Source organism: Podarcis melisellensis, assembly GCF_964234715.1.
Source record: "Podarcis melisellensis genome assembly, chromosome: 7".
In the NCBI taxonomy this organism is placed as follows: Eukaryota; Metazoa; Chordata; class Lepidosauria; order Squamata; family Lacertidae; genus Podarcis; species Podarcis melisellensis.
The window spans coordinates 35,500,749-35,527,260 of NC_138539.1; the positions used below are offsets into that span (position 1 = coordinate 35,500,749).

General features: G+C 40.4%; 1 protein-coding gene across 2 annotated transcripts in view; it reads right to left on the reverse strand.

Annotated features, from left to right (window-relative positions):
* Positions 1–26,512, reverse strand: part of NKAIN3 (sodium/potassium transporting ATPase interacting 3) — a 200,561-nt gene that overhangs the window by 172,774 nt on the left and 1,275 nt on the right. The window lies entirely within an intron of this gene.

The following is a 26,512-nucleotide window of genomic DNA, read 5'->3' on the forward strand; positions in this document are numbered from 1 at the left end:
AAGCAAGAGAGGGAACAGGATATGGATATGGATAACAATAAGGTGAATAATAGCTGTATCCTTTCTCCCTCCAAAACCACACTATCCAATCCATCAATTCAGCCTAATGCTATAATACAGGTGTCACTTTAATGCTGATCCAAATCCATTGCTTTGAATACTGGGAAGCTGGCACATTTGATTTTCTGAATTCTTTTTAAAAACTGTTGTAATTCCCCTTTTAAGGCATTACAGCAAATTTTATCTTGTTAATTGACTTTCCATATGCTAATCATGTTACAGCACATTAAGTAATGCACTAATTGGCTTTAATGCTCTCACTTAGTGTGAAAAAAATGTGGCACACATAGGAACATACAGACACATTTGTATAAGCAACAAACCTTTTGTACACGGAAGGTGTTAAACAGGAGTGAGGAGTGCCCATGGCTGTGGGACAGAAGTAACAGTGGGGAAAACACGAAAAAGTTGCATTATACTTCTTGGACAGTTCTCTACTGCTGGATTCTTTGGGTTCCTTTACTCCAGGGTACAGGGAAAGTTAGCACCTTAATTAGACATTAGAGGAAATACATTGGATGCCTGGGAGGAGTAATTATGGTTTGAATTTATACAAGGCAATCATCTTTAGGTTGTGCCTACTATTACATTGGCACTTGGAGAGTGCTATAAAATGGAACAGCCATGCTACAGCACAGAACTCTGTGCACAGCCTGGTGACAATCAGAAACATGAAGGAAGCTGAGCATTTTCATGGATCTGGTTTCCAGTGGCCCCAAGACACTGTATCTGTATATCTAGCAGGTGCTTCCCAAATCAAAATAGTAAGCTACCATGTGTGCACTCTTGACCAAGAACCCATTTCCATCTTTTGCATCTTATCTTTCAACACATTTCCCTTTATAAACCCAGAGAGTTGCAATAATTGTGAATCTCATCCTTAAATCCTGAACCACAACCCAGATTTGCATATCACCACACAGAAGCAGGCTTTCACATGTCAGCTAAACACCAGGCGGAGCGCATAAATCTGAGCACACTGGATCAGGAATTGTGAGTGCAGCATCCAACATATGAGCTATGTACATAAGGTACAGAGTTGTTGATGCACATACAATGCATGAGGTGTCCCTATGACCTTTCCATCTGACTTCTGATACAAGTGGGACTGTTCGTTCCCATCTGGCATGAGGTCACACACAATGTTATGAACAGCAAAATTTGCAGCATGGTGTTGTGCTCAATTAGCTCTGGACTAAGACCTGAAATGCATCTGTCTGAACCTGAGCAACATTAAATGAAATCACTGTTGTTGTATGCTTTGGGGTCATTCCAAGTATTTATCTTTGTGCCAAGTGAAGTGACTTTTAAATTTCTTCCCAATAGAAGATACCATAGGAGTGCATAGAACAGCCTGTTATGTCAATTTTAAAACAGAATAGCTTACCAACTGGGGGGTTGAGAATCAGAAGAAACTTTTACTTCCTTTGTAAGTTTATCTGAGTTGAGCCCTGCAGGAAAGGTGAGAACTGGAATTTAAACAATCCTGCTTCTGATGTATGAGAAACATTCAAATGGGCAGCAAAAAATACTTTGGAAAAGAAATAACTTTAGACAGCACATAGTTAAATTATGGAACTTACTCCCCCAAGGTGCTATTTCCATATTTTAGCATTAGTAACATGGTTTGTTTACATAGCTGGTACCATAGTGGGGAAATCTAACAGCACCCCCAATGGCATCAGAAACCATTCAGAGAACAGGACACAAAACATTTTCCTTTTGCAGTGTGCCATTTCCTTTGTATTAAGATATCATACGCTTTAGCGTGCCTTCTTTTCTGTGTAAAATGGGTGGCAGCCAGATATGGTGACAGGACTCTCTGATTAAAAGGTTTAGCAACAGAAGCTGTGCATCAAGGTAAATATAAACTGAATTAAACAACATCAACACCCCCCCCACCAGCTTTAATTCCAGTAGCAGCTTTATTTATGGAGAAAGTGTAAAAAGCACTTTCCCCCGTTGACATTATAGCATGAGCACAATGTGTCAAATGATCTTGTGGAAAACTTAAGTCACCTAAACATTAAGGGTTGCTGGCATCAGCAGAACTAATAGTATCCCAAACAATTACACTGTCTAGGTTCATGTGAGAACAAGCTTCAGTACTGGAATTCAAATGATAAAAAATGCAAATGTAGGACCCATTTGTGCCTACACATTTAATGCATAATGGAATAAAACATCTACTTTTGGCTTACATAGCACTTTGCACCTTATCTGCTACCATTAAAATGCATTAAATGGCACTAATAACGATGCACAATTGACCCGCATGGTGCTGCAGCATTTTCTAATCATCTCCACTTTCTTTCTAAATATGAAGAACAGTAATTATCAAACTACTACCTTCAGGCCTTCAGGGTATTAAGAACTAGAAACACATTAATTAGTTTCAACTACATGTTTCACAAACCTGGCCGCCAGTGGCTTCTGCAAAATATGTTAGCCCTTATTTAAAACGTATTTGCTACTGTTAGTTCCAGCTGTGAAAGATTAAAAAATGGCAGAAGAGAAAGAAAGGCCTTTGTCCCTGCTGGTTGTTTATAACTTAACAGGCCAGAGATTGGTTTCACCAGTTCTAGTTGGCTTTGCAAAAATAAGTTTTTTTAAAAAAATCTCCATCATAGCTACGTTAACACCCTCTCATGAATAAAAGCAGTTTTCACACAGTGCAAGGTATTTCCACATGGACTGTGGAGCAGGGATGCACTTTTAGACTCACCACTCCAAAAAATAGCAACTTCTTTCTGCAGCAACCACAAAATGTGCGTGGTTCGCTGCATAAAGCCCCCAGTGTGCAAGCTCCTGGTTGTGTGAGGGGCTCCGTGCATTCAGGACTTCCAGTTATGCGGGGCACTTTCTGTTGTAGAGCGCAGCTTCTATGGTGCTTTTGGGTGGTCTTTGACTAAGGGGTTGGGCCACTTCTAAAGTCTTTTAAAATTGTTACGCACCTTCATGGGCGTAGTCAGGATTTTTGTGGGCAGGCCTTTTGTTGGGGAGGGGAACAGGCCCTCAGTTTGCTACACCCATGCACATCTTTGCTCTGGGTCCTCACCTCCTTGCAGGTGGGGGGTGGGGTTTACTGTGTTGCAACAGAAAATAAAGATCTGCCTTGCTTTGAATGGTTCCTGCCTCCACTCATTCTTCTCTGACCAATAATGGACTTAGGAGATACTGGGTCCCTTGTTGAGGAGTTGGGCTGTAAAAGCCAACCCCAATTTTTTCTTATCTCACACCTAATGCAAGGGTGAACATAAGAACACTTGGAGAGAAGGGCACTTGTGAATGTCATCAAACAAACCCTGGCTTCAAATGTTCTGAACTAGAGGAAGCACATGTGAGTTCTAGTCAGGCTTTCAGCGTATTGCACAAAAAGGAACTTGCCAGGATAGATAGGAAGATAGATATGCAAGTTCTGGACATAGACACACTTTGCACATTTTTTATCTTGGATGGCAAACTGAAGCTGATGGCCTCTCTCTTTTCAATAGGAATCTGTTTGCTCTTATCCTTTAGCAGGCCCCGCTCTGCATCTATCCTCCTCCCAAATAATCTTCAGCGATTAGGCAAGTTCTTTTTTAACACTGCAAGGCAAGGCCTCTTCTGTCAATCCAAGCTTTGGAAGTCTTTCAGATTTTTTTTTTAATGGCATTGTGATGGAAATGAACAATCTTTACTAGAGGGCTTTTGGATGATTTAGTTTTGCCTTATCTTTCCTGATGGTTTACAGGCAATGTCTCTGTTTCTGTGGATTCTGCTATGATTATTTATTGTATCTGTATGTTCATGTGTGCACATGTGTGCATGTTACACTTTTTCAGGCTGCTTGGTGTGAAATGAACAGAAAACCAGCAGATAGTTTTTTCAGAATAAACAATTGCTACATGTACAGCAATGTTTCCTACAAGACACACACAGCACCTTTAAACACAAATTGTGTGCCTTCCCCCAAGTTCTCACATGTATCTGTGTTTACAGGAACACATCGCAGCCATATTTTATGGCTTTGCTGCAGGAAACAGCAGTAAGTGTAAAGTGGCTGGGGCAACCCAGTCAGCTGAGTGGGGCAAAAGTAATAATGCCACAAACAGTGTTGGGCAATTGCTGGCTATTTCTCTTAATGTAAATGAGAATGTTTACTTCTGTTGCCTAAGACAACGTATTAGCTGAGCAGCTCCTACGATTACATACATTCTATTTTGGTTCTAAGTCAGGAGTCTGGAGTCAGGCCAACTGCAAGGCATCTTCTTGCTCTGAAAAACTGTTTTCTAATTTTAGAAATTTACATGCTCCGATTGATTTTGAGATTCTGACTCTTGAGTTTTTGAGTCTCTGGTACAAAGAGAGAGGAGTAGCTCTCCTTTCCTGGGTTCTGCCCTAAATCGTTTACAACTCAAACTAGCTGCTAGTTAGTGCATTATTACTTTCTTTGTGGTGGCAAAGACAGGATCAGAACTGTTTAATGCACAAGATCCACGAAGTGTATAGAGTTCAAAGGGGCTTCCTTCCCAATTATTGCATCTAGCACACCGAGCTTCAAGTGAATATTTTAGACTGAAATATGTTCATGGTCTGGCTCCTCAGCTTTCAATTTATTTGTGATAGATTCAAAGGCAAGTAGTCCTACACTGTTACTCCTGTTTTTAAGATGCACCAAGCTATCAGCTTTCATTCTTTTCCAGAATTATTTCCAGCTTCCTTCATTCTTTGATAGATAGCAACTGTACTACTGTGTTTGTGCACACGCACACACATATTTTGGCAAAAGATGGATGCTCTCCCCAGATTCTCATGCTACATTTACTGCATGATTGGTTTGTTTATGACTATCTTAAAGCATTTAAGCAGAGTTGGAAATAAAGAGAAACAATGTCTGAATCTGTACGCCTATTAAGCAAACAAATCAGAAATGCACACAATTCAAGAGATATTTCACTGTCGATGGGTTTGAAAATCCTTTAGAAGATAATGCTGAGCTTAGTGGAGTGCAATACAAAAACTCCATTAGTATAATAATAGGTTTGTCTGCTGGCACTGTTTCCCAGATACAGTGCATTAAATGTCATTTAACTGTTCCAATAAATTCAGGCTCATGGGTGCAATTGATAAGCATTTTCTCCCTGTTTAAGAATGGAAGAGGAAAGCATAATAAGGTGGATCAATACACAATGCAAGGACATAATGAGCAGTTAATGTGTCAGGGACAGAAGTAATATGAAAAATCATTATTAACTTAATTGTTTTTGAATTATAATTTAGTAAAAAATGATCTTTGAAATTAATAGTTAATTTATTACATACAGTTACATTAGTGTACAGTTAAAATTTCAAGAGAACGATTACCAGAGCTCAGTTTGCAAATGGGAAAAGAGCACTTGCAACTACTGTAAACCAAAATGAATGTGCTCCAGTGACAGATCTGAACTCATAAACAAAGCTGTTAGCACTGTGTTTTAAAAGGAAAGCTCAATGTTTCCAGTGTTTTTGCAAGTTAGTGTGAAAGACATGAGTGCATTAAGAGGCTCCCTAAAGAATCATAACTTTTGGTTATGGAAGGGTGAGTTTTCAGAGGGATTGATGTTTTCACAACTCAGCTGCTTTCAACTAAACATTTCCAAGTGGAAGGTTTTTTTAAGGGCATGGATTAATTTACTTCCTACAGCTTTGGCTAAGCTGCAGCATTCCAGTTAACTGGTATCTAAGTAAATTAAGTACAAAGTCCCAACATCCACCAGACTGAAACAGACAGAGGAATTCTGTTTGCTTGTTGAATTGTCTGCAATATAGCAGGCTCTCTGCAAAATTCTTATGGGGTACTATCACTTATCACAATTTTCAAAACTTCTCACTTCTGTGTTAGGGTTGCCTAACACTGCTTCCGACTGCAGTATTCCAGCTATGTCCGGGAAATTCCGGACGTATAGCAACCCTTAATTTATGCACAGTGTTTCAGACTGCCTAGTGATACTTGTCCACACTGGAGTTTACTGTATGTTTGCAGCTGTTTACATTCCCATTTCGTCTGCATAGTTCCCATGACGTTACACTCACATTATCAGTCTTGATGCTTTCTCCCTGCAAATTCAGATTTACCCAAATACAGCGATAATCTAATGAACTGGGGGAAATGGGCTCCAAACCTCTGCACTAGAGTTAACAGACTATTTATTTTGCTATTTGGGGTGGGTGGGTTAATTGGCACTTTCAGCTATACCTCCCTTTCAACACACCCTATTTCCTCAAAACTTTCATTTATTTTCTGGCCATTCACATAACTATTTCTAGGGCTTTTGAATATTTTCACACACACACACACACACCTACCTTTCAATCCCTCATATTTGTACAAAACCAGAAAGCTGCACAAGAAAACCACATTAAAAGTTTTTACAACAGATATTGCAATAATAAAATAGTGTGTGCTTTTCAGTTTCCCCCCACCCATGCTGTGGTATGCCCTTGAATGGAAAATATTTGTGTGTGTATTTATGTGTGTGTGTTTGTTTCTTCTGAACCCTCAGATTTGCACAAAACCAGAAAACTGTAAAAGTGTATGCTGAGCATTTACAATTGCCCAACTGTGCTTTTCAGCAATTCCTGAACAGGGTGATTTTTTTAAAACAAATAAAGTGTGTGTACAGCTATCAGCACACATTGCATGTCAGTACTTAACTGGCATAATAGAACCAACAAATTAAAAGTGGGGATAAACACAGCAGGGAACGCCTGTTGGCATGAGCAGGAAAGACTGAATTTGCTTTTCATATACAAATTCAAATATGGGTGGGTGTGGACCAATCAGGTCTCATTTGAATGCAGGGGAATGGATTGTTAACTGAATTATGCTCAAATATAGACAAGCTTCTTGACTGAGATCCTATACCTCCGTCTGGTTTGGTCGGGGGAAGTTAGCAGAAAAAGGCTCATATTGCCTGTGGTACTTTTAACAGGGAATGGTGCAAGCAAGTCTATCCACATTATATGGGGCAAGTCAGCCAGATGGGCAGGGTACAAATATAACAACAAAAAACAACAATTCCTTTCTTTTTTTTACACTGTTATATATATATATACATACACTGAGCTCATTCAGCTTTCTTTACTGAAGCAGGAGTTCTCCTTCCTTTGTTTTAACTTTCTCCTTCCTTTTCCATAAACCTCCTGTTCACCTTCACATACAGTATCTGTTCCTTCAATGAGTTCTCACAATTCAAGGAACCACTCTTTTAAGCTCATTTGAAATTCAGTGCTCCTTTCCCTGTGCAACTGAGCCACTTTCTCCCTTTAAATCTTTCCTGGAATGCTTCTTTCCCTGCTGCTTACAAATGTATTCATTGTATATCATTTTCCAATACAGTGCATGCTATAAGCCATGTGAAATAAATTGTATCTTTTTCTGTTTGCAGAAATCTCAGTCCAAGATTTCAAGCAGACATACTCAGCAAAATAAGAATTAATAGACACAAAATGTTTTTGCTGTGTTGCCTTCTGAACCAGAAAATCTTCTTCACTGATTTCAACTGAGAGTCTGGCCCTTTCTTCTCTCCCTCCTCCACCCATCTGTTAATAATGTTAACCTTTAAGCAACTACCTTACATTAAAGTCCAACAAAGTAAACAACGAGGAGCCAGTCAGAGGAAGTATTGGAGAGCCATTGCCAGTAAGTGTATATAGTGTGCACTGAGTTAGGCAGATCACAATATTCACTCTGTACAAGGCAGCTTCCTTTGTTCCTATGGTCCAGGGGTCAGCAAACTTTTTCAGCAGGGGGCCGGTCCACTGTCCCTCAGGTCTTGTGGGGGCTGGACTCTATTTTGAAGAAGAAAAATGAACAGCTTTGATGTGCTTTCGAACTGCTAGGTTGGTGGTTGGCAGGAGCAGGGACCGAGCAACATGAGCTCACCCCATCACAGGGATTCAAACCGTCAACCTTCAAATTGGCAAGCCCTAGGCTCAGTGGTTTAGACAACATCGCCACCCACGTCCCTATTCCTTAGGTTACATGTGCTAAATAGGGCTTCCCCATGAAACCCACAGGCTCCCTCCTGATCACATACCCCACACAGCAATAAGCCTTGGCAGCAATTTTGGGCTTTTTTCAAGCGTGATCGCCATGTAGATATGAGCTTTTCTGGGGAGTATGCTACTGTAGCCCAACCGTTTCTATGTGCTCCATGTTGCCCCACACGGCATTTAGCCTTGAAAAACAGGTGTTTAGCATTCTGTGGCCACTGAGCATGCTCAGTCCTTGATGAGCTCAAGGTGGGTTTTTCCACCACCACCATTAACACAGTTTATTCCTAAAGATGTTTTGCACTTCTGCAAATCTTAAGGTTTCCCTGAGCCTTGCAATACCTCCCTGTGTGTATGGTGCCATTATGGCTGTATAAGGATCCACACATTATGTGGGTATGTGATTTATCCTCTGTGAACATGCCCACCCCATTCTGAAAGCTATTTAAGGTAGTGGCTATTCACAACAAACATGACAGCAAATTTCATAAGTGAATTAAGTGTCTTGTGATAAAATATTTTATTTTGGGTGTCGTGAACAGAGTGTCAATCAACTTTTATTGGGAGAGAATGAATCAACCCACCATAAATGCCGCATCACCCATTTCATTGCCCCCCCCCCACCACACACTCAAATGTGCAAGGCAGCAAGATGTAGTTGATTGCCTTGACAGGGATTTGCAATTGGCGACCTTTCACTTTGAACTCCATAAGAACCTAAACTTAACAATGAATAAACAATCATGTGTAAAATGCAAGGTTATGTGTACGGTTCTATAAAATTACTACTTTGGGGTTCCTTGACTCATTAACCTACAAATCCTGAAAAACAGCCACAGTTTTAAGGCAATCTTCTTCACAATAAAATAGAACGATCCTTGCTGTGGAAGCTCACCAGGACATTGTAAAATATAGTTAGGCTCTGCTAAAAAACTAATTTAATTTTTTTGTTTGGTTCAGATTAAAAATGCATGAACTCTGGGCTAAGCAAGCTAGAAATTAGATCTGCAGGGTGAAAGGCTGTATTTCATGGGTGTTATGATAACTTCTGCAAATTAAAAGGAAAAGATCTGTTTCCCACTAGAAATTGTCAACAATTTTACTGTGCTTCTACAGAGATAATTTGGCAGTTTCTCACATTTCATCTTAATTGTCACAGAATTACTCTGATAACTGACTACAGCGGCTTTCAGAAGAAACATTTACTCAACTAGAGTTTGGATTGTTTGAATATATTTACTGAACAGCTAAAACATTTCAACTGAGGATACCTAATCCTGGAACACATCTGCTCAACAGCTATCATTTAATTCTACAAATATTCCCTTTCTAGGACATATTTATTTTCTAGGATACTGCTTACTGTTCTCAAAACAAGCTATTACGCTTGCAAAGGTTATCTACACTTATTTTGCCATCGTTTTGAATCCTTGGAGAACTTTATGCCTTGACAACTTGAAAGAATGATGTATTTAAGGAACTAGAAAGAAAATCAAAATAAACTGATAAATCTGCATTGTAAATATGAAAGACTGGGTAAATTTAACACACCAAGAAGACAGAAGAATACTTTTTTAATGGTGACTGTACTTTGAAACTGTATAAAGGCTTCTCAGGTTCAGCCTATCAATAAGCTGATTTGCATGTTTGTAAGCACTAAAAGCTGGGGTGGGGAACCTCTGGCCCATGTTCCTTTGCTGGGCCAACAGTGCACCAGCTGATGGGTAGTAGGAGCAGGTAGGTATGAGTGATGCAGGGAGGTTTGCAAAGCATAGGGCCAACATTGCCCCTTGTGAACCCTACTCAAGGGATTTTAATAGGTGAATGAAACTCTAAGTGCACTCCCAACTCTTCCCTTGTTTGAATTCAAGCACTTTCCATCCTGTATCTTAGAAAGACAGCATGGTAACACTTGCAAACCTTTGATTGTTTACACATTTTTTAAAATAAAATATACATTAGGGCAGAAGGGGAACTATGAACATCACAATGAATCCATAAGATGCTGTCAGGCTATTGCTCTTCCAAGCATAAACAATTTCTTTTGACAAAATGAGGCAAAACAGAAATACAGGCAGAAAACAAACTGGAAGATACTTGTTACTGGCAGGTATTTATGTTCAATTATGTTAAAATTATTGCTCGATAGCCAACTAAGTCATACTCAGAAGTCCAATGATTTCAATGAGTATGTTCTTCTGACAGAGATGAGGGATGCAGATTGCAGAAATCTTGAACTAAGGAGAACAAGGTATGGCACAGGGCACATCAAGATCCAGCAGGAAAGGATCAGAAAAATCTCAAACTGATGTCTGAAGTGGAAAAATTATTATTAGAAAAGATTATTAATAGAAATGTGTCCAACTTATTTTGATGTACAGTGGTACCTCGGGTTAAGTACTTAATTCATTCTGGAGGTCCGTTCTTAACCTGAAACTATTCTTAACCTGAAGCACCACTTTAAGCTTATGGGGCCTCCTGCTGCCGCTGTGCCGCCGGAGCACAATTTCTGTTCTCATCCTGAAGCAAAGTTCTTAATCTTTGAAGGAGCATCTCCACCCCCATCGTTCTACCCAGACACTGAGGTCCAGCACCAAGGGCCTTCTGGCGGTTCCCTCACTGCGAGAGGCCAAGTTACAGGGAACCAGGCAGAGGGCCTTCTCGGTAGTGGCGCCCTCCCTGTGGAACGCCCTCCCACCAGATGTCAAAGAGAACAACAACTAGCAGACTTTTAGAAGACATCTGAAGGCAGCCCTGTTTAGGGAAGCTTTTAATGTCTGATGTATTACAGTATTTTAATATTTTTTTTGGAAGCCGCCCAGAGTGGCTGGGGAAGCCCAGCCAGATGGGCGGGGTATAAATAATAAATTATTTATTATTATTATTATTATTATTATTATTATTATTATTATTATTATTAATCTGAAGCACTATTTCTGGGTTAGCGGAGTCTGTAACCTGAAGCATATGTAACCTGAAGCGTATGTAACCTGAGGTACCACTGTATTGCCTTCTGGTGTTTGTATTCCATTTATTGTGGTATTTTACTTAATTATTTTGGCTAAATTTTCAAACCCCAAGAATACCTAGCTGTACCATCATCTGTTAACCTCTCCTCCTTTAGTAAGGTGATTTCCCCACCTTCTTAGGAAGTGGAAGGATTAAAAGGTAGCTGGAAAGGTTGTTATTATCAGGTTTTTCAAGTGTTCAGTTGGAGCACTTGGAAAGTGAAGTTCATTTTCAGGGTAAGCCTATCCCTGATCACCCCTAATTACTGTCCACTCAAAACAGATCAACCTTCTTTTTATGAAAGCTCAATAACTTTCATTATGTTTGCTAGAGCAGTGGGTACAACAATAGTTAAGGAAACACTTTGGGCTCTTTTTGTTTTCAAGTTCTTTGATTTACACCAATCAATACTTAACAGCAGCAAAAAATGAGAATAAATGCTCTCATCTTTAGGTAACTGGAAGTGGTGTCTTTCCAAAATATGAGAAAGGCAGTTTATTAAGGCAAAAGATTTCTCTAGCAAGCACTGCCAAGTCTCTTCAGTAGTTCACAAATTGCCACACTTCATTTTGCAGAAATTTTATGTGCTGGGGATGAAATTCTTAGAAAAATGCCATACAAATAAGGGTTTGATGTTGGAGGGGAACTGATGTTTGCAAAAGAACTGAAATGCAGAAGCAAGGAACCAAAGCAAAGCCTTTTCTTTACGCACAAGCCTATCACATGTCACATTAAATAAAAAATAAGCTATGGAAACCACACCAGCTCCTATTAAAAATAATTGGCATAAGCCAGATGACTGTTCTGAAGCACATGTTCAAATACATTTGCTCCTTTATTATACAGATTTGTGGAATCTGAGATATACTCTCTTATGTCTCAGAGAGCACAGCTGCAATTCCTTTTCTGCTAAGTGACCAAGGAATACATTGTATGACAAATTGCAGACTACTGTAACTGAATGACCCACATCCAGTTCTAGTGCTATATTTAAACAGCTTTAAAATATAGGCCAGAATCCATAGGCCTAAACACACTTGCAGAGTAATTGCAAATGCATACATGCAGAGCAATTACATATGCATACTGTATGCGTGCACACATGTTGATTTTCCATTTTAGAACAACCTAATATGTTTCAGATAGCCATCTGGCTTTGCTCTAGAATGCAAGGTACAGTGGTACCTCGGGTTACAGACGCTTCAGGTTACAGACGCTTCAGGTTACAGATTCCGCTAACCCAGAAATAGTACCTCGGGTACCTCGGGTTAAGAACTTTGCTTCAGGATGAGAACAGAAATCGTGCTCCAGCAGCGCAGCAGCAGCAGGAGGCCCCATTAGCTAAAGTGGCGCTTCAGGTTAAGAACAGTTTCAGGTTAAGGAGGGCCTCCAGAATGAATTAAGTACTTAACTCGAGGTACCACTGTACTGGGAAGGTTCTTGAACCAGGAGCCCCAGGAGTCAGCCTCCAGTACCTTATATTCTGGACCATTAAATTGGTTTTGAAAGCAGAGCTGAGAGACTTAGCTTTGAGCTGCAAGGGCACCATCTAGTCTGTTGTATCATGCAACCTGAATCTCTAGTCAACTGACTCCAAAAGCATTTTTTAAAATTTATTGCACATGCAGAGTGCTGAGAAAGTGCTGGATAAGACAGCTGCAGCAGCCATGGTCACCACCACTCTCCCTATTGACCCTGGGCAACCCTGACATGTATCTCAAAGGTGAGGCATGATGATGCTGGCAACACCTCATCAAAGCAGAAGCCTGACCAAAAACTTTTAAAAAGTGCCTCTCTTCTTTTGGGTGGGTGGAGATTCCTGAAGTAATGAAGGGGATAACTTGCAATAACCTCTAACTGCTTACTTTTAGGCCAACAGGTACAGGAGAAGTGGTCACTAGTCAGCATCAAAGGAGCACCCCCACCTACAATGCTCTGGCCATTCGAAACTAAAAGGCAAAAATAAAACTAATCTGATTAGGTCACTAGAGACAGTGCAAACTGAGTGAAGATTTATTAAGGAGGTAGGCTCGTTCACACCAGGTCATAATTGTTAGCCTAGTCAGCTTAATAGACATTGATGGGTACATCCCAGTTATATGAGGAAGAAATGTCAGCCATTAATAAATCCTAGGCTCCCGCTCTGACATCAGCACCAAACATGGCCTTAAGAAAATCACTTCTCTCATCTATAAAAGGAGCACAGTTATGATGCTTACTAGCCTGGTATTTAATATTTATAACACGGTGAAGTATAAGCTGCATAAACACAAACACAAACCATACCAATCAGATATCTTAAGTGGATGGCCTTTTCAATTATCTTAATACAAATGTGCTATATGAGGAAGCTGAGCAGCCCATGGTCCCTTCATTATCAATCATCTGCATGCAAATGGAGACTTAGTGCAATTTTCTACAGGACTTTCACTCTTAAGTCTTGTTAAGCAAGAGAGTTAACAATGCAATCCATCAAGCACAACCTCCATTCATTCAGGAGGAGGTAGCGGTGTCAGTTTGCTACAACAAAAACAAAAAAGAGTCTTGCAGTACCTTAAAGACTAAAAGAGTTATTGCATCATAAACTTTCATGGACTAGAATCCACTTGATCAGATGCATGAAGTGTTATACTCAGCTGGCAGATATATATTATATAGAGAGACTGTAAACAGTGAGGCCAAACACTTTGAAACGCAAGAGGCACAGTCCATGACATTACGATGCAAAGCTCAAATACAGACAAGATAAACATAGTAAAAACTAAGAGTGGCAACAATTAGCACTAACATTACCTTTCTACCTTCAGGAAGCTAATATAAAACCTGTATGTAGTGGGAAATAGGAGCAGCATGCATGAGCTTCATCCAAGTCTCAGCATTACCAGGCAATTCTCTCTACTGCACCATGAAAAAATTTAAGGCACAAGCCACTAGAACGCCCTCACATATACAGTGCAAGAGGACTTCTGTTGGGTAGTTTCCTTAGGCAACATAAATAAGAGATGCAGAATCGTATTTGCATTGGAAAGCTGCTTCCTTTTCCTTTCTCAACATTATTGTTTCATTTCTTCTATTGTTTTCTCTCCCCCCCCCCTTCCACCCACCTCAAATCCGGCCTCTACATTTTCTGTTTCCATTCAAGCATTGATAATTACTTCCCAATGTGCTGTAACAAATGGCAACCATGATCTAGCCATTAAAATCTGTAATTGAAGTATTTCTGAGACATAGCAATTGCATGGTTTACATTTATTTCCTGCCTGCATTTAATTAGATTGTTATCTGTCAATATGTACTAATATTTCATGTGTTATGTTTTAAAACGAACCATGCTGGTATGTGAAGGATAACATATGCCACTTAAGTGGAAAGACACTGACAAGTGTGTGGGGGGGTGGGCAGCTGCAAGTTATAAACCTGGGCAAGTAGGGGTTGGAGGGGAGATCAGATGTTCTAGTGTAAACACGACCTCTCTCTGCCAAGACACATGGAATTTACCTTTCTCTTATATGTAAATAAAACATTCTTTTTAATACAATTAGAAACTCATCCATGGTAATTTTGATATAATTCACTTATTTGATGACATAGAAAGTCAACAAAGTTACACAACCCTGCTTCTAATCTGTTTTCTTTCTCCCCCAACCATTTCCTGATCTTATCTATTTTATTGTACAGTACAGTGGTACCTTGGGTTACAGACGCTTCAGGTTACAGACTCCGCTAACCCAGAAATAGTACCTCGGGTTAAGAACTTCGCTTCAGGATGAGAACAGAAATTGTGCGGTGGCTGCACAGCGGCAGCGGGAGGCCCCATTAGCTAAAGTGGTGCTTCAGGTTAAGAACAGTTTCATGTTAAGAACGAACCTCCGGAACGAATTAAGTACGTAACCAGAGGTACCACTGTAGTCTCTGTGGACCATAATTTGAGGAGCTAGGTTTCAGGTTAAGAATGGACCTCCAGAAGGAATTAAGTTCTTAACCCGAGGTACCACTGTACTTAAAATATTTAAAAGCTTTCCAAACTTTTCATGTTGGTGACACACTTTTTAGACATGCATCATTTCTCAACACAGTAGTACTTCAGTTCCACATCATTTTGCGACACAGTAATTCAATTTTACTAGCAAAACAGAGGCTAAACTAACCACTTTCCAGCCCCGGAAGGAGTGTGGGGAGCGTTCGCATGGCACATACCGTATTTTTTGCACCATAACACTCACTTTTTTCCTCCTAGAAAGTAAGGGGAAATGTCTGTGCGTGTTATGGAGGGAATGCCTGCGGGTGGCATGCCTACGGATTTTCCTCCTCTAAAAACTACGTGCGTGTTATGGTCGGGTGCGTGTTATAGAGCGAAAAATACGGTAGTTTGGAAAGCCTTGCTCTCCAAAACCATAGACTGCCAGGCATTTTCAGTCCCCATACTATCCCAGTTTAATACAGGTGAGTGGCAACCCCTGCAAGCTGTGTGCTTATGTGTGATGATATCTCAGTTATACTTTGTACAGTGCCATCAATGAAGGAGCAGGGGACAAGAACATTCCCAATCTGCCATTAACAGCTAGAAGTGATACCAGTTTTACAGAGCTACGATAAAGCTGTTATAGCTCCTGGCTGTGAAAGGCAGATTTCCTTAGGAATATTCATACCTGCTGAAAAGTTAAGTATGTCACTAATACAGCACCTGGTGCTCTTGCACGAATCATTAAATAATGATTCTGGACAAATGTAGGTTTTGATTTTCTGAAAAAGAATGTTAACTATAAAGTTATGTCTGAGATTCTGATTGGATCAGAGAACACTAAACTGTGCTTCTCACAGTTTCTATAATGAAGCTCCCTAACAAAACTACAGCGTTAGCTACCTACACTTACTTCCAATGTATATCTTTCATCTACTTCAGTAGTCTATGAGACAAGACCAAAGGAGAACAGGAAAATCAGCATAATATGAGCAATAGGAAGATCTGGGAGCCTGAAGAGCTCTGTCACAGACATGCCCAGTTTTATTTTTTAACTCAACAGATCTGAAGCTGAGCTGAAACAGCTATTGCCATTTCAGCTCTGTTAATTTTCTGAAAGATGACCAAGACCTAAAGATTTTTAGATGCCCTACTAAAAGCTTCTAAAATAATTGTAGGCTAGGCTGGATGGCATAGCAACAGCAAGAAGCCCATTCAGCTCCCTCACCGCAAAGTTGTCAGTGGCAGATAACGTTCTAACACTAAAAGACTGGCACATATACATATACGGCACATCTTTATTAAAAGCAATCAAAGGTTTCTCTTTTTGACTTCTTAGACATTTTGTGGGAAGATGAGAAAGTAAGGAGGGCCCTAGTGGGTCAACCCAAAAGGCCCACTTGTATTAGCATTCTGTTCTCACCAAATGCCTATGCAAAGCCCGCAAGCAGAAGATGAGCACAATCACACTCTCCTCAGTTGTGATCCTCACCAACTGGTAATCAGGGACACATTGTTTTGGATACTGAACACTAGTAGATTTTTATTGTCTTGTCTTCCATGAATATTCCCTCCTGCCTGATGGCTAAATTTATTTGACTAGACTAATTGATCAAAATGTATTTTGTTGTGACCAATCAACTGGGAATCCTTTTTAATACATGTATTTTTAAAGCTGCAAGTGGAAGGAATCCTTTTAAAATAGCATTTCCCCTTTTGTCACGTGCATAAGAGAATGCCTTTCTTTGGCACCTGCTATGACCCAGGCCCATAAATAGGCTGCCCCCACCCAAAAAATTACTGTTGTATTAGAGTTTTAAATAAATTCAATAGAGAATTTATAGAGAGAAATAAATTCAAAAGAGAATAGCAGTAGAATGGGGAATCAAATGCACAGGTATAGCATGGGGAATACCTAACTTGGCAGAAGTGCATGTAAAAAAAGATGTTGAAATTGTAGTTGGCACAATCACAACGTGATCAGCAGTTTGCTGTTACTGCAATGAAGCCTACTATGAACATAATAAATGCATTAGTCTTTAAGGTTCCATGAAATTCTTGGGACAGGCAGATGGAAAAGCAAGGCAGAGTGGGTGTTATCTGCACGTTGATGGCATTTCAGCCCCAAACCTCTGAATGACTTCTCCCAGCAGGTTCATTGTAGATGTTAAAAAGCATGGGCTTACTACCGATTAATGGTTGTTTCTTGCTTGCAGTGATAGCAGGGGAAACCTCACTCAATATTTGTTTTACCATTAGGCGTGCAGAGTGCAACAAATCTGACAGGGGAACACAGAAATTATCTTTTTTTGCAAAGGCAAGTTTACAGCAGTTAAGGTAGAAGCCTTTTCTGATTACAAAACCGGATAGGATCAAAATCTGGGACACTTCTAGGAAAATCAATAGTGAGCTTGCTTTGTGTACATTCAAGATGATTTTGTATCCCAGGCATAAAAATAAATACTGTAGCAGCAGTAGGCAGCAGGAGTCTTCCAACAGCAGAGGGGGTTAAAAGAAGTATGAATAATGAGAACATACTTTTAGCCAGGCAAAATTGCTTGTATGTTAATAATAGATGACCCAAGATACACAGCATGGTGTCAATATCTGTGAAACATTACAAAGTGAAACCCTCATAGTAGTGAAATGCTAGATAGTAGTGCTGGCAGGCTTGGTATGTTTGAAAGAAATCTTCCCCAGAGGATGATCCCAGTGTGTATGCTCAACCGCAACATTTTTAGATTAGAAAAAACACAGTTCCTCCCCCACATCCAGCCTCCTGATGGTTCAATGACTTCATCTAATGGTCCTACCTAATAGTGCCTGCACTTACACAACCTATTCAGTGGCATGGTTACAGTAGTTAAGTGCCTTCTGAAAAGTACTAAACATTGCCATTTTCCATTGTTTCAAGTGAAGAGCTGCAAATGGAAGTTCTTTGAAGAATTAGGCTATAAGCTTCTCTGTTCCAGGCTCTTTATATATAACTATGGGATATTATTTTGTGGGGCGGGGGAACGCCTTAGACACTGGAAATAACGTGTGGCTATTTATGAAAGAAAACAGAATTGCACTTGCAAACGGGCTGCTCCAGGTCTATCTGCTTTCCTGGGGTTCAGTTCACTGTTTCAAAAAGCACTACTAGTCCAGCTGACCCACTCAACCTTCAGATTAGGACTTCGTCCAGTAAACCTATAATGTATTGTAATTGTAATAATAATAATAATAATAATAATAATACAGTAATAATAATAATTTATACCTTGCCCATCTGGCTGAGTTTCCCCAGTCACTCTGGGTGGCTTCCAACAATATATTAAAAATACAATAAAACTTCAGTCATTGAAAACTTCCCTAAACAGGGTTGCCTTCAGATATCTTCTAAACGCCAGATAGTTGCTTATTTCCTTGACATCTGGTGGGAGAGCGTTCCACAAGGCAAGCACCACTACCAAGAAGGCCCTCTGCCTGGTTCCCTGTAAACTGCCCTGCGGTCATCAGATGAAGGGTGGTACAGTGGTACCTCAGGTTACATACGCTTCAGGTTACATACACTTCAGGCTATAGACTCCACTAACCCAGAAATAGTACCTCAGGTTAAGAACTTTGCTTCAGGATGAGAACAAAAATCGTGCTCTGGCGGCACGGCAGCAGCGGGAGGCCCCATTAGCTAAAGTGGTGCTTCAGGTTAAGAACAGTTTCAGGTTAAGAATGGACCTCCGGAACGAATTAAGTACGTAACCAGAGGTACCACTGTATATAAATTTAATAAATAAGCGAACAAAAAATGAGTCCTCCTAATATATTCATTTTTTGAAATCCAAAAGAAGGCAAGAAACAACACTGTGGGCGAAAATGCCACAAAAGGCACATGAAGAGATATGGGTCCAAGCCCCACATTGGGTAGCAGATTCCTGCAATTAGGGAGGTTGGAATAGATGATTCTCGTAGTCTCTTCCAACTCTACAATTCTGCGTTTCTGTGGGAAAATAGTCCTTAAAATCAGCTAGTTGGTGGAAATCACATGTTTGGCACAGTTAAAATAATCCATGCATGTCGGTAACTACTTAAATCCAGGCAAAAAAAATTAAAAAGGAAGCTTTTTCACATTCACTGTATAGTGCATGATGAGGGATCCCTGACCATTAGGTCCAGTCGTGGCCGACTCTGGGGTTGCGGCGCTCATCTCGCTTTACTGGCCGAGGGAGCCGGCGTACAGCTTCCGGGTCATGTGGCCAGCATGACTAAGCTGCTTCTGGCGAACCAGAGCAGCGCACGGAAACGCCATTTACCTTCCCGCTGGAGCGGTACCTATTTATCTACTTGCACTTTGACGTGCTTTTGAACTGCTAGGTTGGCAGGAGCTGGGACTGAACAATGTGAGCTCACCCCATCGCGGGGATTCAAACCACCGACCTTCTGATCGGCAAGTCCTAGGCTCTGTGGTTTAACCCACAGCGCCACCCGTGTCCCAATAGTGCATGATGCAGCATGACTTTAGCAATATGAACTAATAGTCTCCTCCCCCATGAGTGTTCTGGATATGTTGAATGTTTGGATTGGGCAATGCTGTAAATTTCTCAGATGTTAACTCCAGCATCTAATTTATTATTTGGCTTGTTTTATTATCCCTAACTGGGGTCATTGCATTCAGCAAATGGCTATTTTCTATGCATTCTCTGTTGATAAACAGCAGAACTGAGATACGTGCAATAAATCTTAACTATAGTTCCATATCTGAGAAAACGGTAAGGCATAATATGAGTGACAATGTTAGCAATTCTATCTTTAAAATGAGAATGAGCAACGTAATCGCAGAGGAAGAGCTGCCCCCAAAGTATATACTCAAGATGCTGAAGGTCCCTTGTGGGAGTGGGGGAGGGGGGTAGATGGTAGTTTCACAGAAACTGCCATAAGGCACAGATTCCTAGCAAGATCATAAGGATATAACTGAGTGCAAGCAGCCAAGAAAGCAAATAAAAGATCACACTAAAAACTGTGATATTGCCTTTAGCATTGCTCCAGCATAGGGAATTGCAATTCGTGGAGAGAGAAACAGAATATAATTCTAAATTCTCTGATAACTCCTTGAGTAAAGAAAGCTTTAAATTAAGGTTACCAGATTTTTTTCAATGAATACAGGGACACTTTTCAACTTCAATTGATTTTGTATGGGGCCTCATTTGTAAATCCGGGGACTGTCCCCAGGAAACATGGACGTCTGGTAACCTTACTTTAAATTATTTTGATATAATCAGATTCACAATTTCATCGAAGGGCTTGCTCACATGCCCATTTAATGGAATGAAGAATAAATATCTCAAGAGTAATCACTTTTCATATTTTGGACAGAAATGCTTTGACTCATCTTAGGGTAGAATTGCATATTCTAAGAAATATGGAGCTGATGCTGAAAACAGCAGCTCTAAGCTACCCTCTGCCCTTCTGTCATGAACAACAGCTTACCCTGGCAACACAAAGACATGACATTTCACCCCCTTCACAGGAGGGAGGCAGGGAATGAACAATCTACCAACAACTGACCTAGAACTTCCAACATCACTTGTGTCAGCTAATTACCAACGCCATGTACCACAATTGTGTGTGTGTGTAATATTTTTTAGCCACTTTTTTCAGCACAGACATTGAAAATAGGTATAACAACAAGAGTGGCCTCAATCTAGTTAAAAATAGTCCTGAGATTGAACAGCAATCCTATATACACTTACCCAGGAATAAGCCCCCCTCAAGTCAGCAAGACTTACTTCAGGGTATACATACATAGAGCTAGTTGAAGCTACCTTGTTTCCTCTTGAACTTAATCAAAGTTTAGCAGAATTAGGGCAACGGGCTGGGTTCCCTCCCCCCCAAAAGGAAATGGTTTAGTCAGATGATATTTATTGTTTGCAAATCAGACATTATAATATATATGAATGGAGGCAAAATAATTTTTTTAAAACCCAGATTTTGTTTCTAGGTTCCCAAGACAGGGAAGTCAAACATCTTCAATTAACTCTCCTTACATTTCCTCGAAGCCCTTTGCATTTTAAAAAAATGTAATTATTTAAATTTTTGTTACAGGGGAGCACAGTCATATCTCCTAGATATTCACAGCTGTGTCTGAATTTATGAATATAAATAATACATTTAATGTACACTGTAAAGAAAGATTACCTCAATGGAGTGAATTATTCAGTGGCAAAAATTATTTGAAAAAGAAGCAAAGAGAGGTTACTTTTTGTAAATGCAGCACTACAATATATACACTTTTCTGCAACTCAGATGTAAATTAACAAGAATATGATCTAGTTCTTACATACAACACAAGCGTAATTTCTATTTCTTATCTGAGCTTTTTTAGACTGACAAAGGTGCCAACTTCTGAAGTACATTGAGTGGACCCAACCATGCCTGGCTCCAACAATGGGGGAGCCTGCCCCCCTCAAAATACAACACTGAGGGGGTCTACAGCGCCTTCAACCCCCTGGAGCCAGCACCTTTGGTAGGTGGATCTCATGAGTAAAAGCTCCTCCATACAATAAGTCTTAGAATCTAGAAGTCAAGAAGAAAACTCTTCTCCCTGGCATCTTGCTTTCAATGTAGAGGACTCTGTATATCTATTTCTTTAGCGTGGAGAATATTTAAGTCACACAAATTCCCACCTGCAGTCTAAAGCTTCTCAATTGGAATACAGGCTGGCCTCCTTCACTGCTGGAAGTACAAGCCTGAAATTTGAATCAGTTCTCCAGATAACCTCCAGCAGACACCCATTTGCACTTGAAGACACCCTGGTCCAAAGGGAGGATTCCAACAGCAATTTGCAACACAGAAAGTTGACTATAGCAATTTACTCTGCACAACACACTAGGAACCATCTCTGGGTATATACAAGCCTGAAATCATGAAGGGAATGTGAAGTCTAAATTAACTCATCCACTGATGCAGCTAGAGTGACAAATCAGCGATTTCCATCAATTTTAAGCTATTGCAATTGAAGAAATTCCTGTCATATATATGGATGTTTCTGTTCAGAGGTTACATTTGCCACATTCCTGGAACAGTCAGTTTACCTCAAGTGGGCCCAATTTTAACTGAAAGCAAAACTATGCATGTTTACTTAGAAGTAGTCTCATTGTGAGCATAGGTCTGCTATGTGTCTAAACCATATGCTGGGGGGGGATGGGACAGATGAGGGGGAATATTAACTCCAGCTTGAAAAGAAAGAGGATGGCTACCAGCTGAATCTTAGCAAAGGTACTCAGGCAGATTTTGCTTTTGCTTTCTACCCTACAGAGATAAAGGAGCCTTGGTGTTAAAACATTTATCCAAATAACACTTTGTAATTATGTTAAGGGAAATGTTGCCTTCAAGAGTTTTTGAACTGAGATTTTTTTGACAAGGAAACATGCTTAATTCACAAGTGCCTACTTTTTGTAGGTTGTCGTCAACATTTTTCTTTTTCAGTGCATTTGCATGTATTGAACTGGACTTTTCAGATAGAAAAGAGAGGAAGAGCAAAAATATACATCAACCCTGCACTGAGCAAATGCAGGGGAAATCATACCCAGCTGTTGTATGTACCAAATAATTAGCTGAGAGCAAAAGAAGGTGCTAGGTCAGAGGCAGACAACCATTCTGGCTCAAGGCCTGTGGTGGGCTCATGTGCTTGCACACAATAGAGGGCAATCCCTTCGCGCACACACCCATTCCCAAATGACTGGCACTGACAGTCAAGATCTCCACAGCCCACCAAGCAGCTGCATGGTGGGCTAAACGGAGCAAAACTGTGATGAGAAGACACAACAGAGAGAGTGTGTGTGTGTCGCTCTTGTGTGCCTCACTTCCCATGGGAACTGCACTGCCTTCAGCCCAGGAAACAGATGCTTTGGCAGACTGGGGTGGGGAGCAGGTGGCAAGGTGAAATTGGGCAATCTGCGGGTACAGCCTCTGTGGGACACACAAAGCTGACATGTGCTAGGAATTCTAGTATTAACTATACATTATACTATATAGCTTACAAATGGCCCAAGGCAGTAGTACTGTGCTCCTCAGTCACGACTGAGGTTTGCCACTTCACCTCCAATTCTTGATTTCTGATCTGCCCTGTTCCAAATCACACAAATGGATGTTGATATTTGGGTTGATATGAAAACAACTGTTGTGGTTGCTTTTTTACATTCTGTTACCAAACACAAACATCTAGATTAATATTGTCTTTGAAGTAGCAAAGTGACTTTTAAAATTATGCCCTAAAAGACCGTAACAGTTCTCATTTGTACCTATACAGAGTCTCAAAAACCACTACACAGTTGGGGAAATGAAGGTTTAGAGCAGCTGATCTCAAGTCCCATCCCTACTTGAAAATTGTTGGGGGTCTTGACAGACCACTTAATAAACTTCTTTTTATTCAGCACTAACACTTACATTTAAAAAGTGCAATATTATGAAAACCATCAGTCCTATCCCAGACTACTGAGAAATGCCTCTTCAAATGGTAAATTTTAATGAGAAAAATATTAGACTGCGCCAGCATTGTATTATGAAAGTCACAGGCCCTAGTTCAAGTTCTTGTTAGCCTGTTTGATAAATCCAGTCCTGTCAAAAGAGCCTTGATCTCCATTGTCACTAAATATTAAAGTAATACAGGGCCAAGTACACATATTATTAACAGCTCTGCAACTTTCCTGCAGACCAGTACAGTGGTACCTCAGGTTACATACGCTTCAGGTTACATACGCTTCAGGTTACAGACTCTGCTAACCCAGAAATAGTACCTCAGGTTAAGAACTTTGCTTCAGGATGAGAACAGAAATCGTGCTCCAGCGGCGTGGCAACAGCGGGAGGCCCCATTAGCTAAAGTGGTGCTTCAGGTTAAGAACAGTTTCATGTTAAGAACAGACCTCCGGAACAAATTAAGTATGTAACCAGGCATAGTCTCTGTGGACCATAATTTGAGGAGCTCTGGTTTAGAGAATTTCCCACTCCATTTGCATTCACTTCCAACAGCTTGGATACACTTCCCACCCACATATGCCTATAATGTGAAGATAATAGATATGAAAGCAGCAAGGAAACAATTTTACTACTACATGTGAATGGAGACATTGTTTTCCCATTCTCAGCATAACTTAAAAGGAAAATTATAGAGTTGGGGCTTGTTGAAATCAGAAGGAGGGAGATGTAGAACTGGAGCAACAGAATCATGCTGAAATAAAGTTGGTTATTACATTAGAAATTATATTCTTCTTGCCCTTACATTGAGCACTGAATACTTATCTGTAGCTTAGTATGATGCAGTCTAAGTACAGAGTTCTCAATAGGAGGGCAGCTGTACTACTTAAAACTGGTTTGAAGGGATTTCCATTCCAGACAATAGAAAAGTCTATACATGTGTATATCACTTTTGGAATAGACATTACCCATGGAGCTGTGAGTTACACACAGCCATATGGCACACTTGCCCAATACACAATTGACAATTCCATATTTACAAAGAATGGCGAACTGCCTGAATGCTCAGGTGATGTCTACATATTTTTGTTTCTGATAGTCACATAAAACTGTGGACTTTTTATATAGAAACTTCTTCATCTACATTGTTGATGATTGTGTTGCATTGGAAGGGATTCCAAGGGTCATCTAGTCTAACCCCCGGCAAACAGGCATTCTGTTGTAGCAACTGTAACCAAGGCTCAAGGTGCCATTTGTCCCCTAGCTTGTCCATCTGGATTTCTAACACTGCTGTACAATTCATTCCATTTTATGACAACATCCAGGGCACCTCAGATGTCAGCTTACAGTTATGCCATACTCTCCGACTGCCTCTCTTGAAACAGCTCCAGCCACCACTGAAAAATTAATACTAATCAGAGATAAACACACCACCTAGTACAAGTACAACCAACAGGAGCCATTTAGGGAAAGCACAGTTATCACCAATCAATTTCTGTAATTTATCTGTATATTTTTGTACTGTTTAATATGATTATACACACACACACACACACACAATTAAACAGAATCAATTCAAACCAATATTCAATAGAGCATTTTAAAAATTAGATCAAAACATACCATGTGATTCCACAAGGACATTATGCTGTGCTACAACAAAAACTCATGAAATAATCTTTCCTTAACCCTGCCTATTTATTCCAGAGCAAGCATTTGAACCTTCTTAGCCCCTGCCTATTATCAAGAGGAAAACCATACTATGTGCACAAGCTATCAAGTTAATAGAACTGAAACAATGTTCTACAACAGGGATGGGGAACCTGTAGCCCTCCAGATGTTGATGGACTCCAACCCCCATCCAGCCCAGCCAGTCATAGGTTGAACCACAAGATATCCACAATTGTTCCACAGCAACTAAAGGCCAATAAACTGTGGAAGGAGCCATGCTCTTTTAGGCTGCAATTCTATCAACTGACATGGGAGTAAGCCACATTAGGGACATAGGAAGCTGCCTTACATGGAGCCAGAGCATTGGGTCCATTGAGCTTTGCACTGTCTGCATTGACACTGTCTTCAGGGTTTGAAGCAAGGTTCTCTCCCACTTCTATCTGCTGAAGGGACGGAGCTTGGGACCTCCTGCATGCAAAGCAGATGCTCTACCAATGAGCTGTATTCTCTTTCCATCTCAATGGGTCTGAGTTGAGAGTCAAATCTTTCAACAGCTATTTGCACTGGAATAGTTATATCAGCTTCAACAAGGAATGGAAACCCCACAAGTAGAAATGAAGTTATATGCCACAGAGGCATGCACACACACAGTCAGGGCAAGCCAAAGGGTGAGACTGGATGCACCATCCAGCATAAACCAGGCCCTTTGCCATGCAGCCACCGTGGACCTAGAGCAAAATATTCATCTCAGTGGTGCTATCAACCAAATACACATAAAGCTCTCTTCATTTTATCTTGTTTGAAAGAAACAAAGCAGTGACTCTTGATAACATGAAAACCAAGTGTCAAACCCAAACAAAAGCAGCCCTTTGACAACAGCCTTTAAATGATGTTACAAATTGCAACTTCAGTAGGGGGAGGAACATGTCTCAGCTGTGAGCAGAGGTAAGATTTCATCTTTGAGTCACAAAGCCATCAAAAGGCATGCAGTACCCCCCCCATCAGGTGCTTCCGGAACACCTTGACCTCACATTGATCATGAAGTGGTTTTAATACCCAGTTGTCAAGTTGATACAATGGGAACAAACAAGGTTTCCATAGAACTGTGCAACATTTAAATATCTGATTTAAGCACTCTGCAGGGGAGAGAGGAAATCTCTTCCTCACACCAGACAGACACTTCACTTGAAATGAAGCCAGAATGAGAATCCACCTTCAAAGTGCAGGATGTGCAGGAATAAAAAACGGTACACAAGAGACAAAAAAAAGGGGGGATGGGTGGGGAATTAGACAGCATTACCTGGAATCCTCCTTTACAATGGGAAAGCACCATCATGCAATGAA